Source organism: Lepidochelys kempii, chromosome 2 (assembly GCF_965140285.1).
Source record: "Lepidochelys kempii isolate rLepKem1 chromosome 2, rLepKem1.hap1, whole genome shotgun sequence".
Taxonomy (NCBI): Eukaryota; Metazoa; Chordata; order Testudines; family Cheloniidae; genus Lepidochelys; species Lepidochelys kempii.
The window spans coordinates 253515788-253533634 of record NC_136381.1 but is presented as its reverse complement, the minus strand read 5'-3'; the positions used below and the strand labels follow the sequence as shown (position 1 = coordinate 253533634).

The 17847-nt window shown below is 42.2% G+C and overlaps 1 protein-coding gene across 6 annotated transcripts in view; it reads left to right on the top strand.

The window, feature by feature from the left end:
• Window positions 1-17847, top strand: part of DPP6 (dipeptidyl peptidase like 6) — an 807813-nt gene that overhangs the window by 302210 nt on the left and 487756 nt on the right. The window lies entirely within an intron of this gene.

Below are 17847 nucleotides of genomic sequence, written 5' to 3'. Positions count from 1 at the left end.
CCTGATCCAAAACCCATTGACCTTTATGGAAAGACTCATTGATTTCAGTAAGCTTGAGGTCAGGCCCTGGGGGATGGTATGAAACACCACAATGCTACTTTAACAGATTCACTTTTTAGAATACAACATAATTTAACAGATTAAACTGCACAACAAAGGTGGTCCTATTTTTAGACAGCAGTATAGACTCTACAGGGACTTTTGGAAGAATTTTGCAAAGAAAATGAGACAGAACAAATGGAAAGTGTTTACTACAGAAGGTGGCAGGCAATCTCAATAATTTTTTTATTGGCATGCTAACTAATGAGCCTTCTAAAGAAAGAATGCTGTGTAAATCTGCTATTGCTATAAAAGATAATAAAGCAGTGAGAGCCATTGGGTCAGTCAAATTTCGTATCTTCTACATTATGCAAGAATTTGAATGCAGAAACACTGCAAAATTCTCAAAAAGAAAAGGAGTACTTGTGGCACCTTAGAGACTAACCAGTTTATTTGAGCATAAGCTTTCGTGAGCTACAGCTCACAGCTCATGAAAGCTTATGCTCAAATAAATTGGTTAGTCTCTAAGGTGCCACAAGTACTCCTTTTCTTTTTGCGAATACAGACTAACACGGCTGTTACTCTGAAAACTGCAAAATTCTGTGTCAGATTAATAATAGATTCTGAAGAAGAACTGCAAGTACTTAGTAAATGCAATTTGAAATGCAGATTCCTCTGTACGTACCGAGGAGAGACATTAGAATTTCAAGTTGTGAAGCTTAAACTCTTGAGCTGTCCTGGGTCTTGCAGCAGTAATTTGTTTAAATCTGGTGCAGAAGGTGAATACTGAAAGGTAGAGGAGGCATCTGACATAGTCCTGACCCTCCTGAGTTCATGGATTCTTTGAAGGCCCAGGTAGTTAAACAGGAAAATATTAATGTTGAACAGACTTTAAAGGGTTCAGCTGAGTTGAGATAAGTGTTTGAAAGTGTGGATACTTTTCTGAAGCTTAGAATAATTATAACAATAATATGTTTTACTTGTGTAATTAGTTAGTATTTGTTCAGCATAGTCCAGATGGAAATTTCTATGTGGGTACTGAGAATTCTGTATTTTAGCGTCTATGGTGCTTTTCACCCAAGCCTCTCAACGTGTTGTTTATGCATCATCTAAACCCCCACCGAACCCTTGTGAGATTGGGAAGGATTATTAATTATTTCCCCCCTTTCATAAATGGGGAAGCCGTGGTTAAGTACATTATCTAGGGTCACAAGGACAGTCTATGGCAGAACTAGGATTGTAAACCAAGTCTCTTAACTCCCAGAATATTAGATTGCACTGTTTCCTATCCCAATTATCCTGAGTCTCCTTCCACTATCATCCTAACATCCTCTTTCTCCTTATTGTGTATGTCTCGGACTGTCCTGGCTTCCTTCTGACATAATCTGCCCTGGCTCCTTCCATCTCTGCAACCAGCTCACTTACATATCTGGCCTTTCAGCCTCTCTGGGTGTGCTGAATTAAATTTTTGAACACATTAAATTTTTGAACAAAATGCACCGTGTGCCTGAGAGCTCTGAGACAATACCATGGAATAGTAAAGTTGTAACAAGAGTAATTAATGAGTAAAGAGTAGTTAATTGCCAGAAGCTGGGAATGGGTGACAGGGGATAGATCACTTGATGATCACCTGTTCTTTTCATTCCCTCTGGGGCATCTGGCATTGGCCACTGTCAGAAGACAGGATACTGGGCTAGATGGTCCTTTGATCTGACCCAGTACGGCCGTTCTTATGTTCTTAATGTACTTATTAATGGGAAAATACCACAGGGCCATGTTGTGATCAGTGGAATAGAACAAGAGTGTAATTCAGGGAGGAATTTGTTCCGCAAGATATATGGAAAAAATCTGTGAGCCCACAGAGCCTGATCCAGAGCCTGTTGAAGTAAATGGGACTCTTTCCACTGATGTCTGTGGACTTTGGATCTGGCCCACACCTGACTAACTGTGACTGTAAATAAGCCCTGTAGGGCAGAGGTTCCCAACCCTTTTATTGCTGTGTCCCCCTCAGGCAATTCATGTCCCTTGAACCGCCCCCCCCCCCCAAGAACCAGTATTTTTGCATAGAACAAGAGGGTCTGCTCCACAGCATTGGGAGTCTGGCCACGAAGCTCTTTGTGGGTGTTTATTGGACAGCAACTCCCCTGGGTGGGGGTTTCAGTCCCCCGCACCACTCCGGGCACTCTGGGCCTGGGGACGCAGCTCCCTTCATTGCCACCTTTGGGCAGCAACAACCATTGCATCCCTGGAAACCAACTGCTGGGCAGTCAAGGGCGGTGCTTTGGCCCTGTCAGGCTGCAGCTCCAGAGCCTCCACTGAGCAGGGCCAGCACTGCAGAGTTCAGCTGTGCCCTTCACCTAAGGTCCTGTGCAAGGGGTATCCCTGAGCATATCACTGGGACTGGAGAGGGTTGTGGGGGATGATCAGAGATGCCTCAGGGGATGTCTGCACTGCAGCTGGGAGGTGTGATTCCCAGAGCGGGTAGACGACTTGCGTTAGCTCAGCTTGAGCTAGCACACTAAACAGAGCAGTGTGAATGTTGTGACACAGGTGGTAGCGTGGGTTAACCACCTGAGCTCAGACCCGGGGGGTTAGTGGCTGATCTGAGCCATGCGGCAAAGTCCACCTTGCTATTTTTAGCACGCTAGCTCAAGCAGAGCTAGTGCGAGTCTGTCTACTCGCTCTGGGAATCACATCTCCTAGCTGCAATGTAGACCATACCCTAGAGGCAAACTAAGTATTAGAGACATGAATGAAGGTCCTGAAAGACAGCAGCAGAAACTTGACTGGTAGAAGAAATAGTTAGCCAGTCAGTGCAGGAATGTCTGCACTACTGGACATTGCTAATGCATGGTGACAAACCTAAATGGGAAACATTCTGAGGTGCATCATTCAGGCAGAAGATGCTCATATTTAGGAGATTATTGTTGTGATTGTGTGCTCCACTTGCAACAATATAAGAGATTCAGAGACCATACATGACCATCTTTGGGGGACTTGGCTGGCAAGCACATGTTAAGCAAGACTGAAGAACATGGGGCAAAGAAAATTATGATTAAACTGAAAAAGAATAAATAGAATCAGAAACATTACCCAATAGTCATTGAAAACTGAACTTTTAACTGTAAGGATGTGGGGAAGAAATTATTATATATTGTTGTATTTGTGGACATATGCAAATCTTTGAGCAAAAAGGCCTGCAAACAAATCTCCAGCATTATAGTACATGAATGTAAAAAAGTAAATGACTGATGGGTGGAAGTTGGCTCAATTGAATTAGGAGTTGACCTACTAGAAAATGAGGCACCAGCAATAAAATAAACAATGTAGCATAATTACAGTTGTGACCTTCCGTAATTAACAAAATTACTGCTTAAGATCTTAGTTGATTTATTGTACATTTTGAGCTATTGTTTTTCTCCTTCCCCAGAAACAACAACATTCGTAGATTTAGAGAGAACTAGAGATGGAAAAGATAGTTTAGATCCTCTAGTCCATAGATCTGACTGGCATGCAGCCTTGTCCAGTACTTTGTCCAGTTGTGCTGTGAATATACTCATGTAGTGAAGGATTGTTTCTTGTGTCACTCTCACTGTGAGACTGTTCTGCAGCCTAATTGATCTTGCCCTTTATTAACATTTTTGCTTCTATTCAGCTTATATTTGTATTTGCTCAATTTCATCCCATTACTACTTTTTATACTTTCTTTTACCACTCAAACTCAGTATTATCCCTCCTTTAAATACCTCTGCATGATCACTTGGTTCCCCTTAATCATTGTTTTCCCAAGCTCTAGAACTGAGTAGGGTTAAATTCTGCTGTCCTTGTTCATGTGGAGAGAGAGTAGGTGTGGTAATATCTTCTATTCCAGTGGTTCTCAACCAGGGGTATGTGTACCCCTGGGGGTACACAGAGGTCTTGCAGGGGGTACATCAACTCATCTTGATATTTGCCTAGTTTTACAGCAGGCTACATAAAAAGCATACAAAGTCAGTACAAACTAAAATTTCATACAGACAATGACTTGTTTATACTGCTCTATATACTATACACTGAAATGTAAGTACAATATTTATATTCCTTTTGATTTATTTTATAATTATATTGTAAAAATGAGAAAGTCAGCAATTGTTCGGTAATAATGTGCTGTGACACCTTTTTGTATTTTTATGTCTGATGTTGTAAGCACATATTTTTTAAGTGAGGTGAAACTTGAGGTACGCAAGAGAAATCAGACTCCTGAAAAGGGATACACTAGTTTGGTGCAAATATGGATGATTTGCAGTTTTGCACCCAAACCATGCAAAACTCATTTAATTACTTGACTGTTTTGCCTGTAGTTCACTGTGACATTATGGGTTCATTGGAACCTCAAACTCAGAGAAGCTCCTGTGTGCCATTGTAACAGTGGAAGTAATTCATAGACTAAAAGAGACTGGGTTTCAGCAAACCTCCTACCACACATATGGGGGTCACATGGAATCTTGAGAAGGCTGTTAACAACTGCAGTAACAGGGAGGAAAATAGAAACAGCTACTGTAGCTAATAGCTAACTGAGATCATACTTGTAGCCAATAAATGACTCACCGATACATGAAGAGGATACTTTCACACATCTATTGAGCTCCTGTTTTCTTGTCTCAGATCAGAAGTTTAAACAATTTTCAGAAATCTGCCATTAATGATATGGCTGATAAAAAGTCATTTAAAAATCATTCTTAAGGGGTTGTCGGAAGTAAAATTCAAGAGACTGACAGCTATACCAATAAATCAGCTGAAATAAAATCATTATATGTATTCTATAAGTATTCACACACAGATTAGATGGTATGTATATATAAAATGCACACACAAGACATATACAAGAAACCAACTGATATAACCGAGATGCAAACAGCCAAACTTATATAAGTAACAAACACATAACCAGCTGAAAAAATAACAGTTAATTTTAAAGATGAATTAAGTATACTCAAAGGGTTAGTACTCAAATATTAGTGAGTGGTAATTCCAGGGACTCTGAATAAAGAGATTCTGAACATACTGAGATATAGTTGAGAAAGAAAAAAAGTTAATGGCTGATCTTAATGGCTCAGATAATAGAACTGACTGTTAATATACCGAGAGATAGTATAGAGTGATCAGGATAAAACAAGAATAAGAAATACAAGTAAGAACACTGCCTTATGAAAGACCAGACAAGTAATAGAAAATAAATGCATTGAAGTTTCATGAAATTGATTGACTAATTTGAAACATTCTTCATTGTAAATTGAAGATTTCCAGACACCTCATACTTAAAGGGAGAGTAAGTGACAAGGGGACTTACTTAGTATGAAGAAGTGATGTACTTAAGGCACCAGACTAGGTGTCAGGAGACCTGGGTTTATTCCCCAACTCTGCTACAGACTTCCAGTGAGACCTTTGGGGAGGAGGAGGGGGGAAAGACACTTACTCTGTGCCTCAGTGTCCTGTCTTTTCATTGCCTCTTTTGGGGATGACTTGCGCCCCTGAGGGTGCAGAGAGGCAGTGATCCCTGAATCTTGAATGTGGAAGGCAAATCACAGTAGAGCCAGAAGCCAAATAAAATGTAAAAGACTTTGCTTGGAATTAAATATTTTACCCACATGAATAAAACATTGAACAGCTATATGGGGAAGTGTCCCTGATCTTTCTGACAGACCAAGTAATTTTTCTGCTAATCTCATGGCTGGTCCTTCAGAGCTGAGGGCTATCACCTGTCCTAAGGAACTCAGAAGGTAACATCGTGAATGATAATAGTATGATTTTTGAAGGAATTGCTACCTTTTACGCAAACACATCCCTCTGAGGTCTTAAGCCTCATTTTCAAATGCAGTCCTCCTTAGATAAGCTACTTCTGCCAAACTTCCAAACTCATTCAGAAGATTTAGTTGAACCTCTCTCCCTTGTGAGGAGGTGCTACACATATGCAAAGACTTCTGTAATAATACGTCCCCATGTCTAGATAGCCTCCCTCCCCCCTGATTGCTACAAAAATTAGGACTGTTACTACCTGCACAACTGGATGCACTACATAGGCATATTTCCCCTTCTTTTAATTTACTTAAAACTGGGACAGTAGCACATAGCTCTGTAGTGCTGAAGAAATCTAAAGACCTGTTGGCCTGATCTTCCTGCAGAGCAAGATCTAAATTATCAGGTGTCCAATAATTCCCTCAGCTGGCCTGTTTAGAGCCAGGCCCCATTTTTTCCCCCTCTCAGACTCATAGTAGTCAAGATATACAACTCTGTTGTGACAAATATAAAGGCAATTCTTTCTTGGAGCTGCTGGATACAGACATACCCTGTAGTTCTTGCTGGCACTCTGACTCCCAAACTAAGAGCTTGTCCGGCAACATGACAGCTTACAAGGCCTCCCTAAGTCCTGTCCTGGATTCAGCAATCATGGAATGAACTGTCAACTAGACCACAGGTTCCCAAACTGTGGTACATGTACTCCTGTGAGTATGCAAGAAATCTCGGGGGAGGGGGTACGTGGGAGAAATTGTGTAAAGGTGGATTTTATTTATTAATTATTTTATTTATTGCACTTTCATAATAGGCTACTCAGACGAAGCTTTAAAACTGTGGAAATTTGGTACATCTTGAAATAAATTAACTACCACATTTTATACAACAATGAGAACACAGATACACAGAGACATTGACGTACAGAGCCCTCACCTCCAATCACTGTACAGCATGGGTTCAGTTGCCCAACAACTGTCCAGTCTAATTGAGCTCAGAATTTAGGGGACTTGGGAGTAGGTTTTTTTTGGGTGTATACCTCGCACTATAACTATATCTGTACCTAACAGTGAAATATGGACAGATGGCTAAAGACAGGTAGTGTTAAGTAGAACACTCAAAGTGTCAGTGATGAGAAAGAGAAGGGTACATGGCCAGCTTGTAGATCTGTAAGGGGGTACTCAATAAGAAAATTTTGGGAACCTTGAACTAGACTGTAGGTCCTAATAGCAAAATGTATCTCTGTGCAGAGATTGAGGGTTACAGTTCAGGCCTATGTCTATTTAATATCAATGTGATGGACTTTCCCAAGCTGTCAATAAGGCACCCTACCATTATTTAATCATAATATTAGAGTAGAGGTGCACAGACAGTTTCAAAGAGACAAGCTAGCTAGTAATTAGTCTTTTTAATCATTGTATATTAAATAGATTATTTTTACAAGCATCTCAAAAGGAATGTAAACATAAAGGGATAAAATTGGCCTATAATAGTTTTGATTTTGTCTTTAAAAAAATCCATAGCTTTTCAGAGGACTCAGCAGAGGTTACCTTCTCTTTTCTCCCCCCACTATTCATTGCATTCAGAATGGAATTAATGATTTTCTTAAAGGCCTATTCCCTACTGAAATGAATTTAGAAAAATCATCTGCCCTGACAAAATAGGCAGAATTTCTCTAAAATAAGCCTTGTATTTTTTCCTGACTGATGAACTGAACCTTGAACTTGGATGTCCTGCACAAGTGCTTCAGCTTGAAAGATAGTTTTCATCTTCAGAAATTTCAGTATGAGCTTTCCAGCTGTGCAAGCAAGGACTTTTTATGCATGTGCATAGCACCACAGATACATGACTATTTGTCCCATATGGGCTTTATTATAGTCTTGAACTCACTGAATGTGACTGGTAACTATAGTTGAAGAGGGATGAGGTTTTGATGGAGACAACAGGGGAAAAGAGAAGAAAAAAAAAGGTGGCTTATATATAATATGCCATATTGTTATCTCTTCCTCTAAGCAGTGGAGAAGATTGTGGTATCTCAGATACCTGTGTGGTGACTGGTAGTAGAAGCTGACTTTTTAGTGGTGACTACTGGGCGTTTATTTGACCAGCCACTCACATTTTCTCACATTCAAATCTCTGACTAACATCTACCTGTACAGTAGCTTGTAGAGGCTTCAGTCCAAAAGGAAATTTGTTCAGCAACTTATAAGTAAGGCTAAGATTTAGTCACGGGTATTTTTAGTAAAAAAGTCATGGACAGATCATGGGCAATAAACAAACATTAATGGCTTGTGACCTGTCCATGACTTTTACTATATAAATACCCCTGATCAAAACTTAACAGCTCCTGGAGCCCTGGGGTGCTGCTGCTCTGGGAGACCCCAGGACATCACTGCTCTGGGGGCCCCCCAAGGGCCGACTAGCCTCTGCACTGGCCATGGGGACTGACTGCCCCCTGCCACCCGCTGCTCTGAGGTCTTGGGGAGCATTGGTCAGGCGATCCCCGGGACTGCTGCTCAGGGGCTGCCCTGGAGCCAGCCATAGTGGCCACTGCTCAGAGGCCACTCCCGGGACCACTGCTTGGGCGCCCCCCCCAGGGCCAGCTGCCTGGGCTGCCCGAGCAGTAGCCAGTGCAGGCTGGTTCCGGGGGAACACCTGAGCGGCTGGCCCCAGGGCCGCTCCAGCAGCTGCCAGTGTGGCTGGCCATTGGGCACCCAGCAGCTGGCCCCGGGGTCAGCTGCACCAGCCACTGCAGCTGCGAAAGTCTTGGAGATTGTGGAAAGTCATGGAATCTGTGACCTCCATGACAGAATTGCAGCCTTAGTTATAAGGCCTAGAAAATGAGCTTATCATGAAAGTGCACAGCTGTGATGATAACATCACACTGCTGGACTCTGAACTGTATGGAACATAGTGTTTTTCCATTTAGCCATTTACTGTGCGCTGTTGTTTTGCTATCCTTACCTATATTGGTTCCCATTCTGTGAAGCTGGGAGTAGAACTATACGAATCTGTCATAATGAAACGCAGAGATCTGCCTCCTTTTTGGTTTTGCAACCAGACCCAAATGGGGCCCAGTTTCACCAGAACCACTTCTGAAAAGTTCATCTGAAACTAGGCTCCTCCTGTGCTACACAATGTCCCTCCCTTCCATTGGACACCATGGGCACATTGGACCAGTGACTTGCCCAAGGTCATCAGGACATTTGTGGCAGAGTCAGGAATTGAGCCCCATCTCCTGATTTTCACAAGACCATACATCCTCTTTCTATTTGTTATCTCTCTTGCTCCCAAACATCTCTTGCTTTCAGCCTTTCCTTTACAGGTCTCCTAGTTTTCTCAGGCCAAAAGCATACATTTGAGAAGCACTCCATAGACCTCTGCTGTTGGTTCCTTACTACCCTTTCCTCTTCTTCCATGATTCAACTTACTTTCAACATGGGAACAGCCATTAGAGATGAAAGGATGAAATGAAACTCCAACTTTCTGGCTCCATATGGAGATTGTGAACCTTCTGTAAAAATAAAAGGAGTACTTGTGGCACCTTAGAGACTAACCAATTTATTTGAGCATGAGCTTTCATGAGCTACAGCTCACTTCATAGCTCGCGAAAGCTTATGCACAAATAAATTGGTTAATCTCTAAGGTGCCACAAGTACTCCTTTTCTTTTTGTGAATACAGACTAACACGGCTGTTACTCTGAATTCTGTAAAAATGTGGCATATGTCTGGAAAGTGTACTATTCCCTTTATCCCGTGTTACTTTTCATCCATTTGTATGGATAATCTACAACACTTCGGTCAAAATATTCCATTCAGTGCAGAGAACAGACACTTGACATTCAGGTAAGATTAAACAGTAAAGATCTCCAGGTCACACTTCACAACAGGGAGATAAAAGTTTCCTGGCTGCTATTCCCATGCTCAGTGCATGCACCCTCACAAGACTGGGTACAATCTGATCACTCTCCATTGTGAGGCAGAAGAAGAATTCTGGCAAATGTAAATTGGTTATATGAGAGACATGATGGCAAGAAAAGAAGGAGAACTCTAATTTGAGCAACACACAACAGTACTATCTGCCTCTGCTCCAGCTTTCCTAGCACTGGGCTACATTGTTCCTCGCATTCACATGGGTGCACAGGGAGGGTTGAAAGAGTCTTTCCCCTACCTCTATATTCTGAGCTCCTTTCTCAAGGTATCAGGGAGAATTGCAGACCCTGCTTTTGATGGAGTGCAGGGACTGCTCTCTACATGTGCAGTTTACCCATTTCCCTTGCATTGCAGGGAGCACAGAGAGAGGTTGCACCTCTGTAGCCACAATCTTTCTCCCATCTGTATCTGGGGTGGTGCAGCTTTGTATCATAACCTTGTCAGCGCTCTGCCTTCATGGCACTCTCAAGCCCTTTGCAATTTAAATACATAGCAAACTGCATTTAATAAGTAATACAGAAACAATCAGTTCTCTAACCCAGCCCAAGCTAAGGGGGACCAAACAAGACCAAAAATGGGCTTAGAAGTTGCCCTCTGTGGTTTTGAATGCACTTGTGGCATTTATTTTAAAGGGCTGAAAAGCATTTCAAGTTCCAAACCAAGATGATCATTATGATTTTATGTGATATTTTTCTGTAAAAGTTACAAGGATCCTCATTTGCCCTTCAATGATCTTAGCTGGCAGAACAACAAATCTACTTTTTATGCTTTTTCAGGCCTTGTTCAACTGATGACAATGAATGGGGTGAAATTATGTACTTCCTGTTTTTGGTGGTGGTTTTTAGCAGTTCATACAATTTCTTGACTTGTAGCAGGGTTGCTCTACCAGAAACTGAGGCAATTTGCCAAAGGCTAATGATCCAGTTTTATGATTTAGTTTCCTTAGCCAGATCCTGAGCTTTAAAGGAACTAATAAATTATTACATCACTAATCTCTAAAATGCTTGCAAAGCCTCCCATCTAACCGCATCAGGACTTTAAGCCCGATATTCTTTTGTTCATGTTTCTGTTCCATTTTGTTTGGAATCAATACATTAATGTAAGTACTGAACAACTACTGGATTATATGACCCAGATAATTTTGCACAGTTTGCTACCACAAGGATTTATAAACAGAACAATATGATGGAGAGGCATATAGGAAACTGCAGGTTTCATTAGAGGAGAATGCTGGGGCTATGATCTGCCATTAAGCTTGATGCTCAATCAAAATGTTTTTAAGTGGGAATGGAGCCTAACGTTCTGGAGACCGCTGGTCTTTTTCTGCTGCTCCAAGCAGACTCGGACACTAAGCTCTCAATTTTCAAAAGTGACGAGTGATTTTGGGTGCCTCAATTTTTAGGTCCGCAACTTGAGAGTGGAAAGGAGCCTGAGCCATTTTTATAATGTGCCCTTCTCTCTCTACACCCCTTCCTCTAAGCACCAGCAGTCATGATTGGGCTTACCAGAGAACCTTTCAACGCCTTATAGGATGCTGAATGTGATTATAAAACATTGCATTTATATAGCATTATTCCATCAGAGGATCCTGAAAAAAATGAAGGAAGTTTAGTCTCCCAGTGCTTCTATACGAAGGTATGTTATTCTACAGGTGAGGAAACAGGCATGGAGATGTTGAGTGGTTGAGTCAATGATACATGAAGTTGGTGGGAACTGCAGGTGCTGGGCAGCTGTGAAAATCAGCCCCCTTTTAGGGAAACTAAAGTTGGCTGTAGGAGCTTAACTTTAGATCCCCTCGTTGTTTTCTGAAATGCAGTGGTGTGAAACCCACCGTTTGCAAACCAGCACTCTTCACACAGAAAAAAAATCCTTTCCTTTTTAACAAAACAGCCTCAGTTGGGGTTTGTGGCCCTCGCCTATCTAAATTGTTGTATTAGCATAGGAATTGCCAAATTGGAATGCCATAAACTAATGTTCTATTGGGTCCAATGTTGTTTCTAACAGTGACTCACACTATGTGTTTCAGGGGATTAAGTGCTTTAGGGGAGGAAGAAGGCGCTCCCTAACTAAGTTTCCATCCACTAACTTGATCATTGGGTCACCGCTATCAAAAATCTAGTAATAGACAGAGCCCACCAACACTTCTGCTTCTCTAGTAAACAGCACAAAGAAATATATTTCCCTGGGGAACTTCAGTATCTTACATCCACTTCTATGCACAGGTATCCTCCCTCCTCTTCTGAGCACATCCATGCACATACACCCAACTCTTGTCCTCTAAATGCAAGCAGTCCAGAAGATTCCACCAAGCTGAAAACTTGCTAGGGTATGTCTACACTGCAGTTAGACACCTGCAGCTGGCCAGTGCCAGCTGACTCGGGCTCATGGAGCTCCGGCTGTGCAGTTGTTTAATTGTGGTGTAGACATTCCAGCTCTGGCTGCAGCCTGAACTCTGGGACCCTCCCACGGTACATCTAAATGGCAAGCAGAAACGGGCAGCAGCAAGTCTCAGAGCCTGGGTGTGCAGACTTGGGCTCACGCTGTGGCGCAAAAAATTGCTGTGTTGACATTCGGGCTTGGGCTCTGAAGCCCAGGAATGTGGGTGGGAAATGACGACATAGCTATTGTAGCATCGTGGCGCAAGCCTGAATCTGTAGACCTGGACTCTGAGGCAACGTGTCCACTTCACACGTGCAGTGGCATGTAAGGTGTGTGTAGCTAAGTGCTGCCGTGAAAAGCATGCTTAGTCCACACTGTGGTGTGTGGCTACATGTCAACGAAAGGCTCTGACGGGGTGGGGGCAGCACGGAAAGAGTCCAGCAGCAAGATGCTACTCTGCTAAAACTAGCAGGGTGGATGTCGGGGAGGCACGTCTTGGATGTGTAGAGAGCTGTGTAGGGTGCATACCCACAAGGTACAGGTGTACCTTAATTCTACTCACCTGCGCCGTGCCTCACTGTCTACACTGCTATTTACACCCTTGCTAGTGGGGACGAGTAGTGTTTGTACTCCACACATCGCCGAAAGGAGTGTGCAGTGTTGACGTACCTTCAGTGAAAAAGCTAACATTTTTAGAAGGATGGGAGGAGGAACTCAAACGGTTAGCATCCAAACCAGTTAAGGCCTGGGGTCATATTTCATTATATCCCTCTTCTTACCTCCCACTCCGGTCTAGGCAGTAACATACATCTAGCAGAGTATAGGTGGTTATGGTAATAGAGGAAGTAGTGTTTTACCTCTAAATAGTCATCTCAGAATGATCCAGCTCAGTAATGACCAATAGTTGTTAGTGTTAGATGGCTGTGACATGGGTTGGTTGTATCGCTAATGGGATGATGGCCCCCATCGCACAAAACACTGTCTGAATTAGCAGCCTCCTTGGAAGTTTCAGCCAAAAAACCAAAGCCCCAATAAACATTGATAGTGACTGGGCTTGTATCTCACCTATACAGTTTGTTACTCAAGTTTGGATGGAGGGATGGAATAGGGGACACTTGTACTACTGCTGCCTGGGGATAAAGATGACTGCGTTCTCCAAGTCTGGCATTTTTCAAAATCACTCTATTTACTTACTTACCAAAAAAAAAAAAAAAAACCCACTCTAGAATTGTGTTTTTAGAATTGAACACTTGGTTAACTAAACCGCAAGGTTAATTTTCCTCATTTAAAAAAAAAAAGTAGTTTGCTGTATATTCTCTTAAAATCTGCCCTGTTGATACTTATTTACTGCAGCTGTGCTTGCTGTGGTAGAGGGCTAGTTTACTGCTAAGTAGCCTCAAAATCGCTCAAAGCTTAAGCAGCTGTGAACTGCGATGTAAAGAATTTCATGGCTTGAAGCCCATAAACATTCATAGCAGACTTTGCCGACAAAGGACATACATACAAAAGCAGAAAACGGCAAGGCATCACATCAGGTGCAAAATGTTCCACCACCAATTAAAGGCGTACGACAAGAGATATTAAACACCTACTGTAAAAACGCTTTACAAATAACAAAAAAGAGTTCAGAAAGAGACTTGAGAATTCCTAGGTAGAACAACCAAAATGTTTTTGTTAAAAACAAAATGTTACCAGATGTGAGACCTAGAACTGCTGTATGCATGGAAAATCAGTCTGAGAACTGTAAGGCCAAATTCAAACCTGGTGTAAGTGGGTGTGACTTCACTGATATCAGAGGAGTGGGACATTCTTGCATGGTGGATGAATTTGGTCTATTCCATATTATGCGTTCAGACCTCGTATAAATGTTTGTTGTTCCACTGAGCTCAGTTGAGCTACTCTGATTTACACCAGCTGGTCCTAAAAGTGACTAATAATTTGGGGACCCTCAGTTTTTGTAGGCCCAACTTTAAATACCTGAAGGGGGCCTGAGGTTGAGAGGGCAGGTGCTCAGCACTTTCTTACTGTCTTATCAGCACCTCTCAATCCTCTCTGTGGTAAGGAAGTGTTGTTATCCCTGTTCCACAGCAGGGATGCTGAGGCTCAAAAAGACTAAGAAACGTAACCAAGATCACACCAGAAGCCTGTGACAGAGCAGGGAATTGAACTCAGATCTCTGGTTAGCGCCTCACCACTGGACAGTCCGTCTACATTTTAGATAGCCTTAGGGGGTCTCAAGTTGGACACCCAACACTTGAGGCATCCCAAATCTCCGGTAACTCTTGAAAATGTAGGAAAACATTCCTCCTTTACCAGTTTTAATCCAAACATACAGTTTTTCAGTGGCCAGTATGTTCTGAAATATTTTTAACAATGAAATGATGGGGATGTGTTGCCTTTTGTTGGCATGTGCCTACTGTCCAGAGGATAAAGGTACAGCCTGTCACAGTTTAGGGCAACTGCACCTGTGGTTCCCTTCAGCGTTCAACGGGCTCCCACTCTTGGCTTCCAGCTCCCCAGTCGTTGCCTTGATGGGTGGAGACCTGCATCTCACTGCCTTCTGAGCCGGGTATGTCCAGCCTGAATGGTCCTAGGCCTTCACTATGTATTCTCCACCAAGATAGTCTGCCTAAACAGACCTGCTTGCTTTCTCTTCCGAGACTGGCAATAAGTGTCAGGGCTATAGAGAGTTACGTTATCACACAGCTCTTTCTATGCAAGCCTATTTTTTCCTTAAGGTAAAAAGCATTACAGAGAAAACAATAAAAGAACCTGAACACATGCTAACTTCTAAGCTTACTAGAGTTCATCCCAACTCTAATATGGGCGTTGTCAGGAAAAGTCTTTTAAAACCTCACCCTTGCTGGTCTCCTTTTGGACCAGAGGTGCTGTTTGCTGGATCAGGAAGAAGGCCCTGTGTTAGTTTAAACTGAGGCTATTTATTCAAAAGTCTCTTCTTTGTTTCTTGGTCTCTGGAGAATCCTGTTAGAGCTAGTATATGCGTATCTCTCCAGTGGAGATGGCTTCAAAGGCTGATGGTGAGGAAGTTAATTAGCATCCCTCCCCTCCATACTAGAGAAGGTGCATACAATGCCACAGCACATATACCACTGCATTTTTAATACAATGTACCCCACAGGTATTAAGCCTAATTTAATAAGTTTTAATTTAATTTTGAAAGTTTATCTTAATTCCATAAGGTTTACTCAGGGCATTACAAGATAATTTCAGTCTGTCACACAGTCCATTTGGTTGTTATGCTGTTCTGCCTGAGAGACTGGCGGAGGTTGAAAATTGCTGGTCTCATTACCAAACTGATTTGGGAAATTATGGACATAGCTGAATGCATGTCAGGCTCACAAAAAGTACTAGGGAAGAGAACAGGAGTACTTGTGGCACCTTCGAGACTAACAAATTTATTAGAGCATAAGCTTTCATGAGCTACAGCTCACTTCATCGGATGCATGCAAGTACTAAGGTGCCACAAGTACTCCTGTTCTTTTTGCGGATACAGACTAACATGGTTGCTACTCTGAAAAAAGTACTAGGGTTTTCAACATGTGTGAAATACCAGGAAGATTAGAGAGATTAGGTAGGTAAAACTTTTGAAAAATTGGTTTGTAAATACGTCACTTATCAGCTGGTAAATGTAATTGGCATAGGGGAAAAAGGTTGAATATCAGTAAAGGGGAAGTTTTAGAGATGAGATTGTAATGGAAGGGTCAGAAAGTTACAGTCCTGTGGCCCTTCCTTGCGTGAATAAGGACTGGATTCTTTCTTTGACCAACTATGTGTAAATAGAAGACGACTTATGTTCCACACATTCACATGGCTTATAAAAATCAGAGTAATAATACTAATTTCCAAGATATATTTAGCTGGTGTACTCATTCTGGACTCTTAATTTTTCTTCGGTCATTAATGCCCCAGTTTTGTAATGGTCAAACAGAGCTTAAAAACAACAAGAAAAATACCTCAGGATAGAACAGGGTGTATTTATTTGTTGAAGTTCATGGGTCAGCTGCTTGGTTACTTCTGGCCTCTTTATGTCACCTGAGGGACTAGAAAATAGCCTGCTCTGGACAGGATTCCTATGGCATGCGGGAGCTTTGAACTTGTTACAGGGCCAGTATAGCTGATGCCTGATGTTGGGGGTCACTAAAGCTCAATGTACTCTGGCTGTGGTTAGCTGGCAGATGGTCCCTTATTGACCATTGTCAGATAATGGAAGTTAGAGTAGCCCCTAAGCCACTGCTTGGGGCAGAACATAGCTGGCCTGAGAAGCCAGGGTTTATAACCAGCTCCCTGGCAGGCCCCTCTGTGCAGCTGAATGTCTGGGCCAATGTGTAAAGTAGAACTCTGTCTCACTAAGGAATACAGTCAGGATAAATGTGTGTCTTCACAGCTAATATTTCAGAAAAAGTTAGGCTAATGTTTGAAATTTGAATGCAACAGTTCTTTTAGTGTGGCACCACCTAGAGAGGGGGCTACAATGGATAGTGTTAGGCACCACAGCAGCTCATTTACAAACACTGTGCACCAGACACAGCTTTGCAGTCTAATGTATAAACAGCTATTTTTCTACATCTTTCACCGCTATTTGTGACACATTGCACTAGAGGTGTTCTCCTCAAACAGTTGCTCTCTTTTTTCCTCCACGGTCAGCTACTCCTGGGTGAAGTAGGAAATCCTTAGCAAGTTACTTACAGTGGTATGTTAAAAAAATCAGATATATTTGTTTTCTTTTTACTGTTGTTTGGTTTTTAAATGTATGTGGTAGTGGAGCATAGTCCAGTGGTGTTACAGAGAGAGATGTATGGTATCAATACTGACAGTTTGACTTCACTGTGGCGGAGGAGTGTCTTCTTGATGGCATGTCCCTATGTCCCAATGAAAAGGGTACACTGTACTGGCAGTGTCACGCAATCAGTCGGCATAAGCAAAACTCTATCCTGTGGCTGATTTCCCCCACATTAAAGTGGGCACAGAGAATACTCTTAGGTCTGCTGTAAACAATGGGCTAAATTCTGCTCTCAGATAGACACATGCAGCCCCACTGCTCTCAGTACGGTTGCAGGAATATAACAGAGGACACAATGTACAGAGTTCAAATGCACTGAGATGACTTTGGCTCACTGTAGTTAACTGAAGAACTGCACTAATCCGTAAAAGGTTGAGCATCTCGACATATTGGAAATGAAGCAGCAAAAACAAAAAGTAGCTCTTAAAATATTCTTGTCCTGAACTCGCTGCTATGGTCCTTTCATTGCGCCAGCAAGTTTACACTTGCAGCTCTGTGTATACATTTGGCCTAAACAAGTATTCCTGTTGTCAAAGTTCTCATCTTGTGGCTTTGGAGTGTGTTATACCAAACACCAGAATGAGTTTTTACACTATCACTAAGAACGGTAGTGCCAACTCTAGAGAGTTTATTGAGAGTCTTGTGATTTTTTGGTATATTTCTGAAAACCCCTGATGCTGGAATAGAGAAATGCATGGGAATTTTTAAAAAAGTTCATGTTACCCAAGATTTTTAAGTCCATCTCATGATTTTTGGCCTGACTCATGATTTTCAAATGCTTGAATTGGCCAGACTGTGAGAACCTGACAAAGACCATGTTTGGTTTTGGTGTTAGATTTTGACACTGAACACCGGACACAAAGCGTGTTAGAGCATGTAACTGGAATCAGCACCTCAAGGAGTTAGTGACTGGGGGCTTGGTGTGG